We start from the raw sequence: 21,296 nt of genomic DNA, 5'->3' as shown, positions 1-21,296 counted from the left end.
CTTTTGATAGCCGGGCACCATCAGCTTTCTTCACTACATTTGCTTATTCACCCACTTTGTCTTCAGCAGTTGTATTGGGAAGGTGAGCATCATAGAATGCCAATTTAATAGAAGAAAGTATTCTTGCATTGAGGGAGTACTTGAGTAGAAGCCCAATGTCCTTCTGCTACCTTAATACTAAACTTTCAGTGTTTCTGAAAGGAAAGGAATTGAATATTTTTTCTTTTGTATTTGAGACATATGTTTAAAGAAAAAACATTCGTAAGTATAATTAGCACATGTGCATGCATTTCAAAATATCTAAGTTCATAGTGCTGTAGATAAGATAATGAAGTACAAACATAAACAATACATTCTACTAAGCACTGTTATACTATTTTTGATGTTTTACAATATTTGAGTCTTATGTATAGAATATCATACATGTAGTATACTTTATTCATATTGTCACATATAATATCTCCTTTTAGCCTGAGAAATTTTTATAGATAAAGTGTAATATAGACTCATAGTTTTTGACTCCCATATTAGTACACAAACTGTAAATATATTTATTTTGAATGAATAATGAAGGATTGTTTTTCCTATTTAAAAATATCGCACTAAGATGAATTTATTTTCCAATGCAATGAGTCAGGATTGTAATCCACATTAAATTTTGGCCTCCAAATTATTAGTACAATGTTTAGTTGAGAAACACTGTGTCCTCATTTCCCAATAAGAAGTTCAACAAAAGCAGAAACAGTGGAAAAAACTTTTGTTTTAGAATGATGTACTGTCAAGGGACTCTTAAGAAATAAAAAATACAAACAAATCATTTTTAAGCAACTGACTTTTAGCTCATTTCAGTAGTTAGAGTAATGAAACAATAACCATGTGGAGTTTAGTTTAGGTTGTTAATAAATATTTATGGAAAATATAAACTATGTCTGATAGGTAGGTAAAGACAGAAAAAGCATATAGAAAATCATTAATTAAGTTGGAAAGGTACGTTTTGCCATGTTCTGGATGTTTTCATAAGAAATGATAAAATCAACAAAAAATGGATGGGAGAATGATATAAAATGGAACTTAATTACTTTACAATCTGTAGAATGTGTGGAATTCATGGAGTGAAGGGGAACTTTTTCTTAACCCATCAGATGGTATTGAGTTGTTTTAGATTTATGAGTATTACAACAGTAGTGCAGAAATAGTAGCTGTAAACATTTCAATTGCCTCTTGTGCATGCAAAAGGTGGACCATGAAGAGAGAAGACCTAAGAAGAATGGATGCATTTGAATTGAGGTGTTAGCAAAGAATACTGACTGGGCTTCCAGAAGAATAAGTGTATCTTTCTTGGAAGAAGTACAGCTTGATTCTCCTTAGAAACGAGGATGGCAGGACATCGTTTCACTTACTTCGGACATGTCCTCATGAGGGATAAAGGAGCCCTGGTGGCACAGTGATTACACATTCGGCTACTAACTGCAGGTCAGCGGTTCGAAACCACTAGTCACTCTTCAGGAGAAAGAGCTTTCTGCTTCTTTAAACAGCTACAGTCTTGGAAACCCATAGAGGCAGTTCCTTTCTGTCCTGTAGGGTAGCTGTGTGTCAGCATCGACTCCATGGGAGTAAAATGAGGTATTCCTAAGGGATCAATTCCTTGAGAAGGAGAGCATGCTTGATAAAGTCAAGGATTCGTGAAAAAGAGAAAGACCCCGAAGGTCATGGACTGAGACAGCAACTGTAAGAATGACTTCCAACATGGCAGACTGTGAGCATGGTGGTGAAGCAGGGAAAGTTGGGTTCAACTGTGTGCTGAATCACTATAAGTTGGAAGCCAACAACCCCTAGCAGCAACAGAAACAATAACATTATTTTGTTTAAAAAATCCAGATATTCTGTGGACTTTGCAGACCCCTCTGGATGTTCATGATGTCTATCACATTCTTACTCTGACTGGTTACTATGAAGAAAAATCTGTGGGGACTAATGAAATCCTTGGCAGCTTATTGACTTTCACAACTATTCTCTACTTAGGGAAATGTGATATGTGATGGGTGATCTCCTTGTTCGTAGCCAACCTTGCAACTCTACAACCGCGCTGTTAGTTTGTTAGAACGTGGTGGATTGCGTGTGGCTGTGACACTGGAAGCTGTTCCACTAGTATTTTAAATTCTAGCCCATTCACCCATAATAGACAGGTTTTCATGGGGCTTCCATACTAAGATAGACTAGAAAGAAAAGCCTGGGAATCTACTTTTAAAATGCATCCAAAGGAAACCTTCTGAATCAGGTATTTTCCTGGAAGATGAGCTCCTTAGGCTTCAATGCCCTCCAAAAACACAGTGGCCACAACGGTGAACTGGAACACGGCCAGGATCGTGGAGCTGGTGCCAACGGTGTCTGCTGTGCACAGGGTCACTATGGGTTAGAGTTGAGTCAACAACATTAACATCTACCACCTACTAACTTATTCCCTAATTTGTGTTTTCTTTGTGTGCTTTGCTTATTATTTTCTACCTCTGCTTTTAACGACAATCATAATCCCCACAATTTATGGAAAGATGGTATTTGCATTTATAGTATGCTGCACGCTAAATTAAAAAAAAAAAGGCAAGCCTGTCAAATGGTGTACAAAGCCTACCCCTTTGGTCTGCCTACCCTGTGCATGGAAAAGTAGCATAGATTTTGGTTGGGTCCACCGTACTAGTAGTACACCCTCTTCCATTCGAATTCCATGCTCATCCACTAGAAAAAAACAGTCCGTTGCTGATCACAGATTGCCTCCTGAGACCTGGTTATGGTAAACCTGCCTCACGGCGGAAGGAGGGAATTCTGAGGGAGGCAAGCTCAGCTCCTCCCCGACTCATTTATTTTGCCTGAGGACATCATAATGTGAGCCAAAATATTTTTGAATTTTTATAGCCATACCTATATTATACATTTTTGTATAAGTTATGCATAAGTTACTTAAGGAAATTTATGTTAAAACTTCTACTAACCAATTACTGGAATTCTAATAGCCATCGATTAACTGCAATTCATGGCAACCCAATGTGTGTCTCCATACAACTGCGATCCATAATATTTCCAATGGTTGGGTTTTCCTTAGCTGAATTCAGGCCTTTCTTCCAGGTGCCTTTCGGTGAACTTTTTCTCCAACTTTTCAGTTTGCTTCCTAGCTGCTTGCCTCACCGCAGGCCTCCGCACTGCCAATCCCTACTCTTAATATTTTAGTGAAGTCTTAACTGGAGCCAAAAGTCTATTTTGGTCCCCTTGGCACCTGGTTAATTTAATTTAATTTTATGTTCTTTTTATTACATTTACCTAGTTCTGGGCGATGATGTCATTAAGAGAGGGCAGGGGGCCAGACTCAGACCACACGTCTTGACAATGTCAGAGGGGTGACCTGGAAATCATTGTAGTGTTGACAGCTATGGCAGTGGGCGCCTGCGCAAGAGCAGGGGTCGCTAAGGAAGGGACACCTTCACTAGGGTTGGTGTTGTTCATTCAATGTGATAATTCATCACCACCACCTACTCAGTCTCATCACACACAAGTCAGTTTGATTTTCTTCTTCTGAGCACCTGATTCTGTGCCACCTTGGATATCTAAATCGCACTACACATGTAAGTGTTCTCCTCGGCTTGAATCAAAGCCATTGCATGTTGACTCAAATGAATCAGTCTTTTTCAGTGACAAAAGTTAGCATTTTCCCTTCAGAATGACCTTTTTAGCAGCTATACAGAGTTTTGTACTTAGTCTTAAGTGCCTCAACTGACAAATGATAACCTAAATGATTTAAAACAAAACAACTTATTCTCACTAAGATCATAGAATCAGAAATAGATTGAATTTCCTGTTTGTAATGTAATTTTCTATGCTAATGCACTCTAAAATAGTCACGGGTGGCCAGTTTGGTGTTTACAGTCTGTGGCATTTCCACGGAGACAAATCTTGTTTACTGACATCGCACAGTATGGCTAATTCCAATGAGGTAAACACCCTCTGTGGTTCAGCAGGAAGTGTCTGCCCTATCCAGTGCTGAGCAACTGCCAGTAGATGATCTTGGTTATGCTTTTAGGTCAGGGAAAATCTGTTATATAGTAGATAGCAAATGCCATCCTTTGCAGAAAGGTCTTTTAAAGCCTTTCCTGGGTTGGCAGTGATGTACTATACGCTGCAGGCTTACTATATCTCTTCAACAGGTCATCCATTTTCTTTTATGCTCAGCTGAGGAGAGCTAGGATCAATTTTTAAATCACATTGCTACATTATCCATCTCCACAATTCAAGGTGAGATGGATAATTGTTTGCTATTTTTGAAAAGAGACTTCCAGTTACACAACTTGGGAGGGAAGGTGAGGGAGGACCTTCTTATTTCCCCTGAAATACTGGATCATAAACTTACAAGATAGTGAACCTTGTGTGGAAAAGCTCCTCACTCAGAAGGAAAAAAGGTCTCTTATATTTTCATGAGTATGTAAAATAAGGAAAGAATGACAATAAGGAATATCTATTGAGAAATTAATTCCATATGAAATGCATTCTCTATTTTATTCCAAATATGAGAAATATTTAGACTACACATAATTCTAAAAACAGCAGAATACTAATAAGGATAACATTTGATATAATTTTATTGCTATGACTCCTTAATGCCCTGGTTGAGATATTATTGCTTTTTAAAATCTAACCAATGCCATATGGACTGAAGGATGCAAAGAGACTGCTCTGTCTTTGCTTTTTAAGAGGACTATAATTTTTTTTCAAGGTAAAAAGGTTTTATAACTCTCATTTCTGGATATTAGACGATTGCTGATTATTTCATGATAATTATATTATCTGTGTCTTCAGGAATTTTTACATGTGTACTTTTACCATGGACTAAATTCCATAGTTTGGGAATCGTTCAAACGACCATGACAGTGGTTAAATGAGTGTAAGCGTACGCTTCACTGTAACTCAGACGCCTCTCCTAGTCGTGGCCTTCAGTGAACACCTACGAGTACAGAGAAGGATGAGGGTACATTGAGACTGGTGGATAGCAGAAGACACACATCGCGAGTTCTCAAAAAGATTGGAATCTAGCACTGTTTCACCGAATATTGGAATCCCATTTTCATTGTCAAATTCTTTAAGTGACTATTTATTTAGGATAACTTCTCAATAGAGCATCAAATTTATTTATAGTATTAATGTTTAAATAACCAAATGTGAATAAAAATGAGTTTTATAGATGCAATTCAAAAAGACAAATTGTGATACTATGAACCTATCTGTGGCTGCAAACCACAAGGTCATCTGTTTGAAACCACCCATAGCGCCTCAGAGGAAAGGATCTTTTCTACTCCCATAAGGAGTCAGTCTCAGCAACCTTACAGGGGCAGTTTCTGCATTCGCCTACAGGGTCTCCATTAGTCAAAAGTGACTCAAGGCCATGAGAGAAGGAAGGTAAAAAAAAAAAAAGGAAATAAAGGTAAATTTGAAAAATTTAACACAGAACTATAGTGGAATTAATAGTTAAAACCAAAATTTGTTCTTAAACATAATTAAATAACTAGGCCTCTGTTATATACCAAAGAAAATTTTGAACAAGAAATGAAGATTATAAACATCATTGGAAAAAATTACCATGTGAAACTGCCAACTATATACGTGATACTAATGTTTTGTGCCAACTTGGCTGGGCCAGGATTCTCGGTGGTTTAGTATCTGGGGCCAGTAATCTCCATGATGTGCCCTACTACAGTGCAATCACCTCCATGATGCTGTGAGCAGGCAAGCAGCTGTAAGAAGCTCAAGGAAGAGGGGAACCCCCTTACTCAGATCTCAGCCCTGATGCAAATGGAATGAAATTTCCTTGTGGGTGTGGCCTCCTTCCAATGGACACTGTGGGGAAGTCTGCTTGCCTTTCCGGTGGGTCCGGATCCTATAGCAGACTCATTGACCTCTAGTTTTTTGTACCTAGGTCAATGGCCTGCTATATTGTCTGCCTACCCTGGGAATTCTGGGTGGCCTTCCATCAGACATATGGACCTTGGTTCTTGTCTGCACTCACAAGCCTATTATCTTCCTGTTGATCTTAGATTCGTCAGCCCCCACAACTATGTGTGTCTGGAACCTAACGTGTGACCCATGAATCGGTGCCTGCACGGACGTGGACTTGACTGCTCCTACAACAGTGTGAGTCATTAGCTTGAAATACATTTCCTTCTATATGGACACATACAAATACCACTGGTTTGGTTCTGTAGAGAAGCCAGACTAACACAGTATAAGAGAATTTACTGCCTATGTCATATATTAACGTGAAATGAAAAGTACTTTAAAGATTTGAAAAGGGAATCTTGCAATATATTTTAAAGGACTGTAATACATGCTAAACTTGACTTTTGGATTTAGTCATGAAAGGTTAGTTTACTACAGCAAAAAAAAATACAATGTCACATGAGAAAACGTAGTAAAGCTATGAAAATATTAAGAGAAAACTTGCAAGAGGACGTTTGCTATCATGTTCAGTATCGTAATGAAAACCCCAAAGTCGTACGCAAGAATGACATGTGACACTGTGTACAAACTGAATACTTCCGCATAGCAAAATGGTTTAAAACAAAGTCAAAAGGCAAACATCAACTAGGAAAAACCTTTGTGATCTGTATCCCAGACCAAAGTATCATAGGCTTAAAGGAAAAGGATATGATATCACCCGAGTTTTCCACCAATTTCAATTCATAACACACCCCGAGTGGCAACATGGTAACAGTAGTTAAAAGATTCAAGTTCCAAGTCACTCATAAAAAAAACTTGGAAGAGGGGCTTAATGACCGACCTCTGAAAAAATGAGCCGCTGAAAACCACACGGGTCACAGCTTTGCTCTGACAGACACGAGCCCACTAAGAGAAGACACTCGATGGTAACCGTCTCTTTGGTTTTGTTCTTGCTCATAATTTCCCACTATCACTTTTCCTTGTTTCTGTTCTTAAAAAACAAAACAAACTTGTGCTTCCCGTCCCCTCCCTCCAAAGTATGAAAACATTTCAAACACCCATCTCAAGACTTGGATTTCTGCTGTCTCCAGTTCTTCCTTCAAATCTTTACATTGCATGTGCACTTCACATTGTTTTGTTTCTGCCCAGATACTTTCCTGATAAATTTACACATTGATGTGTTTGCTACTTTGTTTTCATCTATATTATTTGGGTTTTTGAAAACCAAACTCATTGCCACCAAGCCACTTATGACTTAGACTATTATTATTATCTGACAATCTTTCCACAAGTGTCCTCAAGTTTCTTAAGAATAGGAACAATGTAGTTTATCATATTGCCAAATATTAAAATTTTGGTGGTAAACAGAGTTTTATAAGAAATGTTGGGATGAGTTAAGTATTCAGCTGTGAAATGCAAGGTGGGTGACTGAAACCTACCAATCACTCTTCAGGAGGTAGCGAATATGATCAACTTCCGTAAAGATTGACAGTTTCCAAAATGCCAAGGAGAACTTATTTTGTCCTGTGGGGCAGCTCTGTTTGGGTGTGCTTTGGGAAGACATGAACTTTCTGGTGAGAACAATGTAGAGCATTATTAAAATTCATTTTTTAATCTCTCACTGAGCATTTATACACCTAAAAAGTCTTCCAACTAATTTATTATTCTTAGTAATAATAATATAAGTGACATTTCTTCTAAGCATCAAAAATGGAATATTGAACAGCATTTATGAAGAATAGTCAAGATATAATAAGAAAATAATTTGTAAAAACAATTTAAAAATAATAAAATAGTGTGTAATATCAATTTTTTAAAGAGTTGGTTGATAGTTTTTATGCCACTAAGTGGGATATGTAGAGGACAAATGTGTGAAGCAGAAGTAAGACCCTCTCAAAATGTACCTGTTTTGCTTTCTTTCATTTGATCATTTTATATGTCATTGAATGACAACATCAATAACAATAAGATAAGAAGAGCAAGCATAAGGTACAAGCTAAAAATCGGGCAATGGTCAGACTGGAAGAAACATAAGAAATTTAACTATAAAAAACTTACATATCACGATAAGACATCTATATTTATCTAGAGAAATGGAAAAAATCATGGAAGGGTTTGAATTTAACACAAATCTCTTAGCTAGTTATTGCCAGAGCCAAGTTTCAAAACAAGTTTTATTAAATTCTTGCCTGTATTTCACACAAGGTTGTTTAAAGGGGTTGGAAGCTATGGTTTTCAAAGTGTAGCAGAACAAAATAATTTTATATTCTAATTTTCCTAGAAATGCTACAGTAAGCTTACTTGATGGTACCAGATCTACATTACAGAGTAGATTTTTTAAGTAAAAGAGTACCTTTGACAGTTAAAGATATAAAATATTGAACTATTATATGAGCTGTAGATATTTTTCAAAGTAAGTACATTAATATAACCCTCTCTCTCAGATAAAGGTTTTATTGTACCATAAGTTTATAGGAGGTATAGTTATACAGTATATTTAGTTCTATATTTACTTGTTGACATATTAAGAATGTTGCCAATAGTTGTGAGTATAATTTTCAAGCTACTTTTTTTACATGTGCTCTACAAATAACATAGATAGAGGGGAAAAAAACAAAAACCTTAATAGATAGAGTAAATGTTTAAGCTGAAAAAAAATGTCCCTGCCTTCTGAGATAGACAAGTTTGACATTTGCTTAAGGAAGCCCCTCTGGTTTCCTTCAACATCATTAGAAATACAGCGAAGAAGGCTTTTTAAAAAATTCACAAGATTTTATGTGTGTATAAAGAAATTTTATCTCACGAAACAAGTGATGCTAAAATTTGCTAAATATTGAATAAATGGGGTATTAGATGCTTTCACCTCCTGCAAATATATATATTATTAGTCATCAAAGGTATTTTGGAATGCCTTTGATATTCATTTGGTTATAAGTTTAAGTTTTTCTCCTCCTTAAGAATAGATCATCAATTGCTTATACATAAGTTCAGGTTGAAGTTGAAGAAAATTTAAACAAGTTCTTGAGAGCCAAAATACACCCTTTGAGTATATCTCAGTTGAATTTAGGGGACACCTTGGGGAAGCCTTGCACATGAATTACTGAATGTCTGATGAGCCATGGGATGACATCCATAATATGACACAAGAAGAAAGCAAAAATCCTTAAAAAGATAAGAAAGAAGAAAAGACCACATTGGGTCCTGAAAGAGGCTCCGAAAGTTGCTTTTGAACTGAGTCGAAACTTGATGTCTTGGCAGCTGCTTTTATGAATGTTGATTATGGGTCCAAGTAAATTGAAATCTTTGACAACTCCTTTTATCATGATGTTGCTTATTGTGAACCCTTTCTCTCTTTTTTCTTTCTTACTTTCATTTTTTTCTTTCTTTCTGTTCTGATGTGTAAAACATATTGAAAGCTGTAGTCTCTGACATGCACCTGGGCGTCCTCCAAATTCTCTCATTTAAGGTAGTAGCATGCACTTAGCAGGTTGTCAATGAGTCTTCCTCCAATCCTCATGATGCCTTTTTCTTCATGTACAAGCATAAGTAAAAAACTATTGATACAAAATCATATGAATCTTGATTAACCATCAAGATCGAAAGGTGAAGTTTTTGTTTCTTCATTTATCCTACATTCCTGTAGGTGGCATTTCCATCTCTCTCAGCCTCCCCTCTGCTCCAGACTGCAGCACGCTGAGTGACGTCACACCCAAATGGCTGGTGTGGCATTCTTAAGACACGTACCTCGTGTCCTTTTAAGATATGCTCTGAGTTGGGAAGGAAAGGACTCTGAAGAGGCAAGACCAGGGTTGTAAGCAACAGGAGCTAAATTTTCCCAATGACATTTTCTTTCTTTTTAAAAAAAAATCATTTTGTTGGGGGCTTGTACAACACTTATCACAATCCATCTATCCAACTATTGTGCCAACCACATTTGTTGCCATCATCATTTTCAAAACATTTTTTTTCTATTTGAGCCCTTGGTATCAGCTCCCCATTTTTCCCCTCCCTCCCTCACCCTCCCTCCCTCATGAACCCTTGATAATTTATAAGTTGTTTTTTTTTTAATGTCTTACACTGACCGATGTCTCTTTTCACTCACTTCTCTGTTGTCCATCACCCTGGGAGGGGGTTATATGCAGATCATTGTGATCTGTTCTCCCTTTCTCCCCCACTTTCCACTTCCCTTCCCTGGTCCTGAGGGGGCCTTGCCACTCTAAAAACATGATCAGGTGCATGGCAGGGGGAGGGGGAGGGGGAGGGGATCCTCAACACAACTTCCTTGGGTTTTTGGTAAGCAATACAGTTTTCAATTTTCTTAAAACTTCTTCATAAGTCTCTGGAATTTTCCATCAAAAAAAGAAATGAAGATTACCCCTTTGGCATGGCAAAAAAGAATCAGTGGTCATGTCCTCCTGAGCTGACCTCTCTGCCTTGGATTTAATTGACCCAGCAGGCTGCCTCAAAAGCCACTCTACTGACTGAACCTCTTTTTAAAAAGCCACCCAAGGGGACTCAGAGAAGTGCATTCCCGAAAGAACTCATCACAGAGATGTCGGAAAACACATTTGATTTGGAATAAATCCATTCCTTTATGAACTAGAACCCTAGTAGCAATACCACTTTTCTTTCACTCATAGTCCAGCTTCTTGGACTGCTTGCTCTACATCAGAGGGAATAAATATAGTGAAAAGACGCAACCCTAACACACACCTCTCCCGATTTTAAACCGCACAATATCTCCTTGTTCTGCTTGATTGACGGCCTTTGGCTATGTATAGGGAAACAAGAGCACAATAAGTGTTCTGGGGTTCCCATTTGTTTTTCAAAGTGGCCCATAGTTTGTTATTATTGACACAGTCAAATACCTTTGACAAGTCCATAAAATACAAGTAAATATCTAATTGATATTCTCTGCTTTCAGCTAAGATCCATTTGACATGACTTCCCTTGTTCCATATTGTCTTTTGAATTTCTGGCAATTCCCTGTGGATGTACTGCTACTCTGCTTTGGAATGATCCTTTTGAATCATTCTACACACAGATAATTCAAGGACAATGGTCCCAATTTGTGGGTGCTGAGGTCCAGAACTATATGTATCCACTGGAAATGTTCCCCAAGTGGAAGGAACTGAATTTGAAGCAAGCATATGAGAAATTTAGTCCAGATGCTAAGCCAGTAATCGGTACACTCTCTTGTCCAAACAAACAGGTATCATGGTGGGGTCAAAGTGGAAGCAGGGATGGACGGGAACAGTATGCCCTGCAAATTGTTGTTCCTGGAGGAGAAGGTAGAGGGAGCTTTCAATGACCTGCAGGGATTGTTTCAATAAATCACTAGTGAATAAGAATAGGAATCAAGAAAAAACAAGAACAACATTCAGTTTAGAAATGCTTACTATAGGTGAGTAACATTTCACAGTGTGTGTTATATTTGTCCTTCGTTATGAATATATAAACAAAATACCAGCTAATATTCATATGATGATTACTAAGTATGTACTTGGTATTTATCGCACATTATCTCCTTTCAGCCATCAGTATAATTCTGGGAGGTGAGAAGTGTTTGTATCAACAGTTTATGAATTACAGAACATGAAAAAAAGATGTGGTCAACTCATTGACACAACGGAGAACTTTAACCCATTTGTCTGATACTGTATCTGTGCTCTTCGTTCTGTGTTGCAAATTTTCAGCGCTATCATCTATGAATATATTGATGAAATGGAAATTACCCAATATTTATATTGCTTATGCATAGAGTTGCAGTTTCCCTTATGAATAGGAATTGAAACCAGATCCATATTTTTCAAGACAGTGACAACTCACCCTCAGGAATAATCGAGACTGCTCTTTCCCTTAAGTCTCATTTCTGCCCTTAAATACTATGTGTATCTTACCACCAGAGTTCACGTTAGACATACAGCCCCACATAATTGTATCAAAATCTATATTAGTGCAAACATTCCCCCCTTGATTTCATTTAGCAAGACTTCCCTGACTGAAACACATCACCAAAAACTCAAGTAGAAAATATTTCACTGTGAAAGGGCTAATTTCCTTTCCATTGGTCTTCTTAACATGAGAACACTAATGTTCTAATAAAAACGTTATTTACTTGAACTCTCTCTAGCTATTGAACAGTGCAATCTATTTTAACTAATGAATAGTAAAGGTGTGGCAAAGTCACGTATATTTCTTGCCTTTTTTCACTAAGGGAATGGGGAACAATTTTTGTTTTAGTGTGTGATGACAAAACATTGGAAATAGAAAAAACATATTCATTGCATTTGTTGTTATTTAATATTCTAACAAGAAAGGAAATGTTTCTATCTCTCTTAGACCTGTTTTCAGTGCTTACCTCCTGATATGGGAAATATTTTAGCTATAATTTATAGTCCTAAAAGCTACAATTAAGACTCCAGCTTAGTCATTTCATTCAACGAGGTTGTTTGGCTTTGAATGCTGCTTTTATTGTCATGGGTTTTTATATCCTTCAAATGAGCTCCTTTGTTTTGCTACCCGACCATGTCCTTTTATTGATGTGCTGGGGTAGACATCTGCAATAGAAACCTATCCAAGTGAAATGAGATTTTGTGATTCAACTCTTATGTTTTGATTTCTTCAGTGGTTTTGTTATCTTACTTTCTGGCTGTGGGTGGCTTTGTAGATTAACAGTGGGATTAATTCAGAAGCTTTAGAGCTCCCCACCCATCACACCTTCACAAGTGTCAACAAGGTACCTTGCAAAGACCTAGTCACCAACCTGGGAAGGTAAGAATAAATCAAATTAACTAAGACGTTCTACTTCAAAGGATTAAAAAAGGCAAATGAGCAACGAGAAATGAATGATGAATATAAATAGGGACGGAGAGCTGATGGTATTAAACCCCAAAATGACAAGCTTGAAAGTGATTTAAAGGACATTGAAATCATGAGAATGTCTTACAAAAGAAAAGGAGCTTATTAAGAGATGATTAAAGAGGTGACTTGAGTGGCAGCACATGATTTGACACAGTTACCGTTTCCAAACAGGCAGCACAAATCATTCATAGAATTTCAGATAGCTTCTGTGTACCGCTGACCATTTTAGCTAAATAAAGACAGAATTTGAAACTAGCCAGCATCCTCCTGCTCCCCACCAGACAAGATGGAAAAAATGCTTCTTTGGGCTCCCCTGACCACAGGCACTTTGTGTCATTTTCCTTCGCTTTACAACTGACTTTCTTCTCTTGACAGAAGCACTGGGGGCACGGTCGATCCGGCACCGCGTTTCACCAGTTACTCCATGTGAGAAAGGTGAGGCTTCCTGGTCCCTCACGCTTCAACTAAGAACCCCTAAGTAGGACTATGTGTCAGAGCCACCTCCGTGGCCGTGATTATTATTTTGTTGTTGTTGTTGTTGCTTTGTTGGGTTTCCAGATTTATTTGTCTTATGACAGAGGCCCCTGAGACTCAGAGAACATAGAGAAGAAACAGTAGTTTAGATTGGTAAAGTAGGAGTTATTTGAGTAAGGGAAGAAAACATTTAAACTACCAGTCAATCCAGACAATAATACTATTATTTGGGAAATGATGCTAGGGATATTGTAAAGATTCCAGTGATATAATTTTTACTTTCTCTGAGAAATAGAGACCATACCTACAGGTGCAAGATAGTGGCCCTGGCTATTGAGAAGAGTTACAAAACTCTAGAAAAACTTCTAAGAGACAGTGATTAGAGGAAGTGAACAAGGAAAAGTTTTTTAAAACATTATTGTAGTGCGGATCCATTGGAATTTGTCATCATCTGTACATCAGCACGAATAGCTAAAAGAGGTCCATTTTACATAGAAGAGCTCAGGAGTAAGGAGGGAGGAATACAAGATAAGCAAAGAAATATGTGAATTGAAATTATTGGGAGATGAGCAGACTGACAGGATGGAACACTCTTGTAGAAAGAAAAGGAAGAAATAAAAAGTACAATGGAGTGTGGAGCTGGGGAGGCAAAGGAAGGCAATACAATATGGAGAAAAAGTGAAAATTCAAAATGAGAGTTAATGGGAAGGTCAAGTAATGTCTAATAAGAAAGACATGAGTATGTCCTATTACAAAGAAGACTTTCATCCAGAATTTTACTTTACCCCTAAACAACTCTAGAGATTTGGGGGTAGTTATATAATCTGTTGTCAATTTGAGAGGATTAAGAGTGAAGGCATGGAGTTTAGCCTGTCAATCAGGTCACAGATTGATGACCTCATTTGGAGGCACTAAGGAGATAAATAGCTCACTGGAGGTGGACCACATGCTCATTCCCTGGGAGACATTGCAGCTGACAAGACACGTGGAGATGCACTAGTGCCCTGAGCTGGAGGAGCCACATGGAGACCCCTGCCAGCACTGACATGCTTACAATGCCACTAGGTCCACAAGACTTCCCACCTAATGGCCTGTGATCTTCCTGCATTCAGTGTCATTGCATGTGTTTTGTGAATCTGAAGAGGACTTTATAGATTGGTATCAGACAAATGGGCTAATACCGGACTTACGGACTTGATCTCGACTGCGCTAGGACATTTTCTCAATTTCAATTGCTCCTGTATATAAAGCTCTTTCTTATACACACATGAGTCTCCCTGGATTTGTTTCTCTAGTCTACCCAGACTAACACAGACTTACATGTTCAAGCCTTGTTGTGGGAAAAGATAGAGTAAGGATCTTTAAAACTTACTTCTTCCATGTAAACAATGGGATAACCCACTAATCCACCCCCAACATTAGGAACAACCATTTAGAACTCTGGAAATTAAACCAAAGATTTGTGACAAAGAAGGGAGGATTTATGCAGGGAAAGTGCCTGACTCAGAAAAGGCTAAGCAGTGTAGCATCTTATCAACGTTTCCCTAATCTCATCCTCTGCTACCCAGCTCCCTGGTAGTCTGGGGAAAAGAACAGCTTGCGTTTGAAATGAAAACCAACAGCCTGACTGGCAATTTTATAGAACACTGGAGGAAATACAACAGGAATAAATTGCCTTAAACACCTCAGTCCTAAAGAGCTCTATTTGACTTCATCCGTGGTGTAGTAGTTAAACGTTCGACTGCGAATCCAGAACTCTGTACTTGGAACCTACTAGCCACTCCAGGGGAGAAGACTGGGGAGTCAGCTCCCCAAAATGACTATAGTCTTGGAACCCTGTAAGGCAGTCTTGAACCCTGCAATAGGTGCTAGGAAGTGGAATTGAGGTGTGTGTGTGTGTGTGTGTGTGTGTGTGTGTGTGTGTGTGTGTTCGGTATGGTGTGTGTTTTGATTTTCTGTAAAATGCCACTAGCAAGATTGTCTGTATTTAACATTGCTGGGATCTCAGTCAGTGTAAAAAGCCTTTTTCATGAGGTAGGGAAGATATTTGTTATATACAATTAAAGGTGGTTGTTTAACTTTGTGACTTCCTGAGGTAATGGATAGGTGGGAAAAATTGGAGTCAAAACAGAATTAGCAAAGTTTAAAAACAAAAGCTAGGACAGGAATTATCTGTATGCTTTTGAAAAATTTTTACCTATTCTGGGGAATTTAGGAGGGCGCATATATATAGGACTGTCTACCTGTCCAGGCTGGTATTCATACTTAGGAAAGACCGGAGAAGGCTCTAACTTCCTATTCTGATTGAGCTCAAAACTGTATTGTGCTTAATATCCCTACTAAGAGGGATTTTTTTTTTAATGTAGGCTTTGGCCAATCCTTATACTCCATTATTCCTAACTCAGTGTCTTTCTGTTAATAAAGACCATTTCCCTTAACACTGAAATTGGGGAAATTTTCAATCAATGGCAAAAATTTTGGTTTTTTTTTAATTAACAGTAAAACCTTACATTTGCTTTTTTCATATAATAGATATCCAACTTGTCTGCATGATTATATTTAATGTTGTTCCTCATGCTTAAATTTATTCTGCTTGTTATCTTTATGGTAGAATTTTTGTTTCCTTTGTAATGTTTCTCATGCTTAGTGTTTCAACAATTAGTCCTTTTAATAATTACTAGGAATTTTTGATGTCATTATTAATCACATTAAATTAAGAAACTGCTTATCAGAAATGACATATAAGGGGCTTCAAATTGTTTGTGAAAATTTTATTGAAAAGATAGTGGAATTTTTCACAAACTATTTGAAGTCCCCGATATATATGAAAGAATACATTATTATTCTATACAAAGAACAGGAGCATCCTTCTCCTAGAGAGCTTCATACCCATTTAACCTTATGTTTATGAGTAACACATCACAGCAATGTGATGTGTACCAGCAGCCACAAGAAATAGTAGTAATATGCAATTTAAAAACCACACAGCACAGCACTTCAGGATTGTGTTGTAGCAGTTACAGAGTACTTCGACAACTTCTCTCTTTTGATTGCCGCAAGCATGCTCCAGCGTGGTGTGATGATCCTTTCGAATATCTCCAGAATGGCTCAACAGTCCCAGTGAGCCTTGGTATTATTGTGAAGCTTCACACACATAAATATGGGTAAACAAAAACTTCGCATCTACAAACTTAGATGCCTAAGTTTATATGTATTATATTTTCCCTCCAATAATGTGCACATTTAAAATTTCTTTGTTTCCAAGCATGCCCCACAAAGATATATTCATAAGCACTTTGTGCTAATTTTTAAATGGTTGGTGTAAAACTTAGCATTACACACTTTACCAAATGCTGAGAGAGGAGATGTAATTGATTAAAAATAAAAAGAAGCATAGAGTATGTGTTATTTGCATAAAATACAGTACACTTTCTTGAACTAGGAATTAACCCTTGAGTCTATCCCAACATATAGTTGTAGCTATTTCTGAAAAAGATAACAAATATTTCTACTCTTAAAAGCTTCCCCATCGTTGCTACAAAAGGAAGACAATAATGTCAAACTGTCCCTGCTGTCTACCATCCAGCTAATAGCTGATTTTATCACCTCTTTCTCCTCTGTTCAAAAGTGAAGGAGAAATTGCATCAGAAATTTGGATTAAATGATTTAAAAAGTGGCTGAAATTTTTCAGTTTTGCAGAAAAAATATATATAAATCTGATTCAAGCAAAGAGAATACTAGAGATTTTAGACCCCCAGGACTAAAGTTGGGTTTAGCTCATCACTATCACAGAACCAGATTCTGAATTTCTTCTTCATAGCAGCCTTTCAAACATGGAGGTCAGACCCATGGCAAACAACCTGGTAGGGGAAGTAGAATATATTGCAAGAGGAGGGATTGGAAATCTATAGTTACTGACAGAAGGATCTTTAGTTCAAGCATAAAGGTTGTTTCTTGCTCATGTGGGAAGACATTGATGTCATCCATGAAGAAGCATCTCAAATCTTTGTGTATTGAAGATAATGGTGATAGTAAGGAAGGGACAGAGATTATGACCGATAGACACTTTTGCTAACTGAATGATCTTTGCAGTGTTACTTGGCTGCTCCACTCAAGCTTCTTTACATGCAAAAATAAAAAGTTATTTGAATTTATATTTACAAATTACTAAGAGCAGTGCCTGGTTCATAAGAAGTAGTATGTGAGTTAATAAATAAATATTATTTCTTAATAAATAGTATTTCTGCAATTTGTACATAACCTCAATGCCAAGGGATATTTACCTCAAACCTATCCAACCATAGACTTGTAAGGAATAATATTTATTTCCTATTCCTCTGCCTGAGGGAGAGTTTTAATGAATATATCCACATATAAAAGAGGTTACAGAACAGCATGGGCCAATTGCGTCAGTCAAGACAGGCAATGAGACGCTATGGTAACAAACAATCCCAAATCTTGGTGCAGAAAGCCACAAAGAGTGATTAATGATGTGCATTTTACACTACGATAGGTCATCAGGATGACTGCCCACCATCATCAGTCAAAAGCCCAGTCTAATGAAGCAGCCTTCATGTTGAATGCTGATCATTGCTCTTCCAGAGAGAACGAAATTCTAGCAGGTTTTCTCCAGTATATTATTTCATACAACCCCCTTGTCCATGAACCCCAAAGGGAGGAGAACCAAGTTATCTGTGAATAACATTAATAAACATCACACAATCCTAGTGAATGGGCAATGTGTATAGAGATGGGAATAGAGCGAGAGACTAGCAGAATGATTGCATTTATTCTCAGTTCTACGGCATGTTCCACCCCTCTGTCAGCCCTTTTAACACACTCATGCATGCTTCATACCAGGGAAACCTCTCATCTACTAATGGGTTGACTGTCCTGCAGAAGAAAGAAAAATATCGACACAAATCTGATTTTGATTTTTGCCTCAACTGCTAACAAAGTTGACAGCTCTATCCCATTGGGATTGTTGGTCCAGCATCACCAGTTATTGCTTTTTCAGCGTATAGATAAAATATATAGACCCTGAGACTTTATCTACAGATCAAGTGTGGGACCATTGGAAAATCAAATGTGTTTGTGTGGCGGATACAGCACGGAGGTGGGAAAGATGGTAGGAATATCCATGACAGCTGAAGTTGAAAAAGACCATGGAAACTCTCTGCAGGTAACAGCAGCCTTCATATCCTGTCACCTGTCCAGCAGGAGTCTCATTCTTACTCAGAGTCATGGACCACCAGGTCAGGATGATGGGGCCCTCTGCTGGGGTTACGCTTATTCAACTTTGTTTCTGTTGAACAAAACCTTTAGAGAGAAGGCATTTCTTGCCTCTCTAAGATCCTGCATCCACATAGGGCCCGAGCCCTAATTACTAACACGCTTTGAGGACATACAATAATGGGTTGGTCACTATCACATAAGCACACATGTGCCACTTTATCTCACACGTTGCCCTTAGTAACAAAAACCTTTTTTTCCCAAGCATCTTTCGTGAAAACAACTATTGGAGGCAGAATTGGTCCTATTTAATTAACTTCTTACTTCCAACCTTCAGGCGCAGAAGAAAATAATGAGAAATCACCATAGCACAGTGGGTGACCACCACCTCTTGATTTCTCCCCCCCCCCAATATTTCTGAATGTTTTGTTTCTTTTTGAAAGTCCTTTCTTCCTGGGGCTTTTCAGTGATTAGAGAAATTCCATTCTATTAAAATTGAGGAAAATGGTAGGAGAATGTTACATTGTTTACTTTTGCCATTGAATTGCTTCTTTGTTTATTTTCGTGTTTTCTAGTTACTAGAATTCTATTTGATTCATTTTTATATATTTATGATTTTTATAACACTTTGAAGTCTGGCCCACCTCATTCCATTTTCATGCATTTATTTCTCCTCTTCAAATAACTTTATTGCACACTAATACAAGGTAACAGGATGAAGGAGTTGATGCTTTAAGCATGCCTTTTCATATTAAATTCATAGTCTGCTATGTGTTTTTGTTTACTTTTCAGACATATCAATGGGATTTAAACATAATACTGATATCTACTGACGAGAAACTATGATATTTGAAAATGCTCTCATTATAATCATACATAATGATTAGGTTGCATGATGGTATTGGAATATCAATAGTTAAGATAATCACTAGTGCTTTATTTGCTAATTACACTAATACATTACTCATTTACAAATGAAAAGGAGCTGATATATCAATGGGCTCCAAAAGAAAGATAATGTTTTGAGATTGTTGATGGCAACATTTGTACATGTACACTTGATATAATAGATGTATGGATTATTATAATATATGTAAGAGCCCCCCCCCAACTGATTTATTAACAAAAGAAATATTGACTTCGTTATTATTGCTGAAATGAGACATACAAGTGGTTGGCAGTAACAAACAAATTTATTTTCTCACAACTCAGGAGGCGAGAAAGTTGACTCCTTTTTGTTTGTTTCAGATGAACTTGTTAGTCACTAGAGACTCCATGTCCATTTCGGTTTTCCTTTTCCTTTTTCTTTGTTGTTTTTCAGCCACTCAGACCACGATTCAGGGTTGAGGGATAAGGGATCTGGAGACATTTGTGTGTTTGATTTTAAAGAAACAGACAGTATATATTTACACACCCATCTCAATAAATGAGATCACCAATGTTCTGCTAAGCCCTCAATATATGCGGGTCTGGCTCCCCTGCCCCCATTCTTCCGCGCTCCCTGGCGGGGCACCCGCTCTGCAGGAAGGGTCCCTCTGTCTGCTCTGGAGAGAGGTCCTGGCGGCTTCAGCTGCAGCTTCGTGCTTCTTTAGAAATCTGCATGTGATTTGACGTCTGCTTTACCCCGTCTCTGCTTCTTGCCTGCTTTTAAATATGTATTTACATTTCTATCTTTATATCCTGATGGCATTGTCTTTATATCCTCACAGAATTTTTCCTTGTCATTTCTCCTGTCACCGTTTGCTTCAGGACAGGAGCCTTGGTGGCGCAGTGGTTAAACGTTAGACTGCAATCCTTTGAAGCCACCAGTTTCTTCATGGGGTCCTAAGCTTTTGATTCCCTTGAAGAGTTAAAGTCTGGGGAGTTCATAGGGACAGTTTTGCCCTGCCCTGCAGGGTCCCTTTGAGTCAGCATCTACTCGATGGCAGTGAGTTTGGATTTTTGTTTTTGTTTTTATTTGATTCACATTGATATGTGTTATAATAAGTGATGTAGACTATAGCTTTAAAGAAATGACTTCTCTTGGTTGTATTTGAACAGGAAAAAAGGAAACATCTTACTTCAAAGAGGAATGCTCTTTGAATTGTTGTTAATATTTCTACCTGCTCTGTTATTATTAGTGTGGAGGGCCAAACTTTAGAGGATTTTGTGAACCTTAAAATTCTTACTGGTTGATTTAGGGGAAGCAGGCCTTTCTTGCTATTCTATTTTAGCCCGGAAATTCTGCTGAAATCTATTCAGTATCATAGCAACAGGTAAGTCTCCACCATAAACTCTTACTGATTTCACTTTATTTCTGTTGAATAAAAACTTTAGAAATGAAAGAAAAGGTTTCAGCCCATGAATAGAACTTGGATTTGCCACATGGAAGGTGAAAATTCTATAACTGATCCATTTCTGCCACATTTCTGCTCTAATACTCTGCTTATTGGTAGAGAACATTCTCTCCCAGTAACTTTCTCTTATTTGGCTAATTGGACATTGATATCTAATAACTCTCCCATTACCAGCATTTTTTGGTGAATACATTGGGTTGCTAACCACAAGGTCAGCCATTCGAAACCACCGGATAAGGCTTTCTGTTCTTTTAAATATTTACAGTCTTGGAATGTGTGCATAAGTAAGTGTGGTGAAGAAGGCTGATGGTACCCGGCTATCGAGACCTATAGCATCTGGGGACTTAAAGGCTTGAAAGTAAACAAGCGGCCATCTAGCCCAGAAGCAACAAAGCCCACATGGAAGCAGCACAC

This window comes from Echinops telfairi, unplaced genomic scaffold, assembly GCF_000313985.2.
Source record: "Echinops telfairi isolate 266 unplaced genomic scaffold, ASM31398v2 ScPeMD7_25;HRSCAF=90, whole genome shotgun sequence".
Lineage (NCBI taxonomy): Eukaryota > Metazoa > Chordata > Mammalia > Afrosoricida > Tenrecidae > Echinops > Echinops telfairi.
This window is presented reverse-complemented; position numbering follows the sequence as displayed.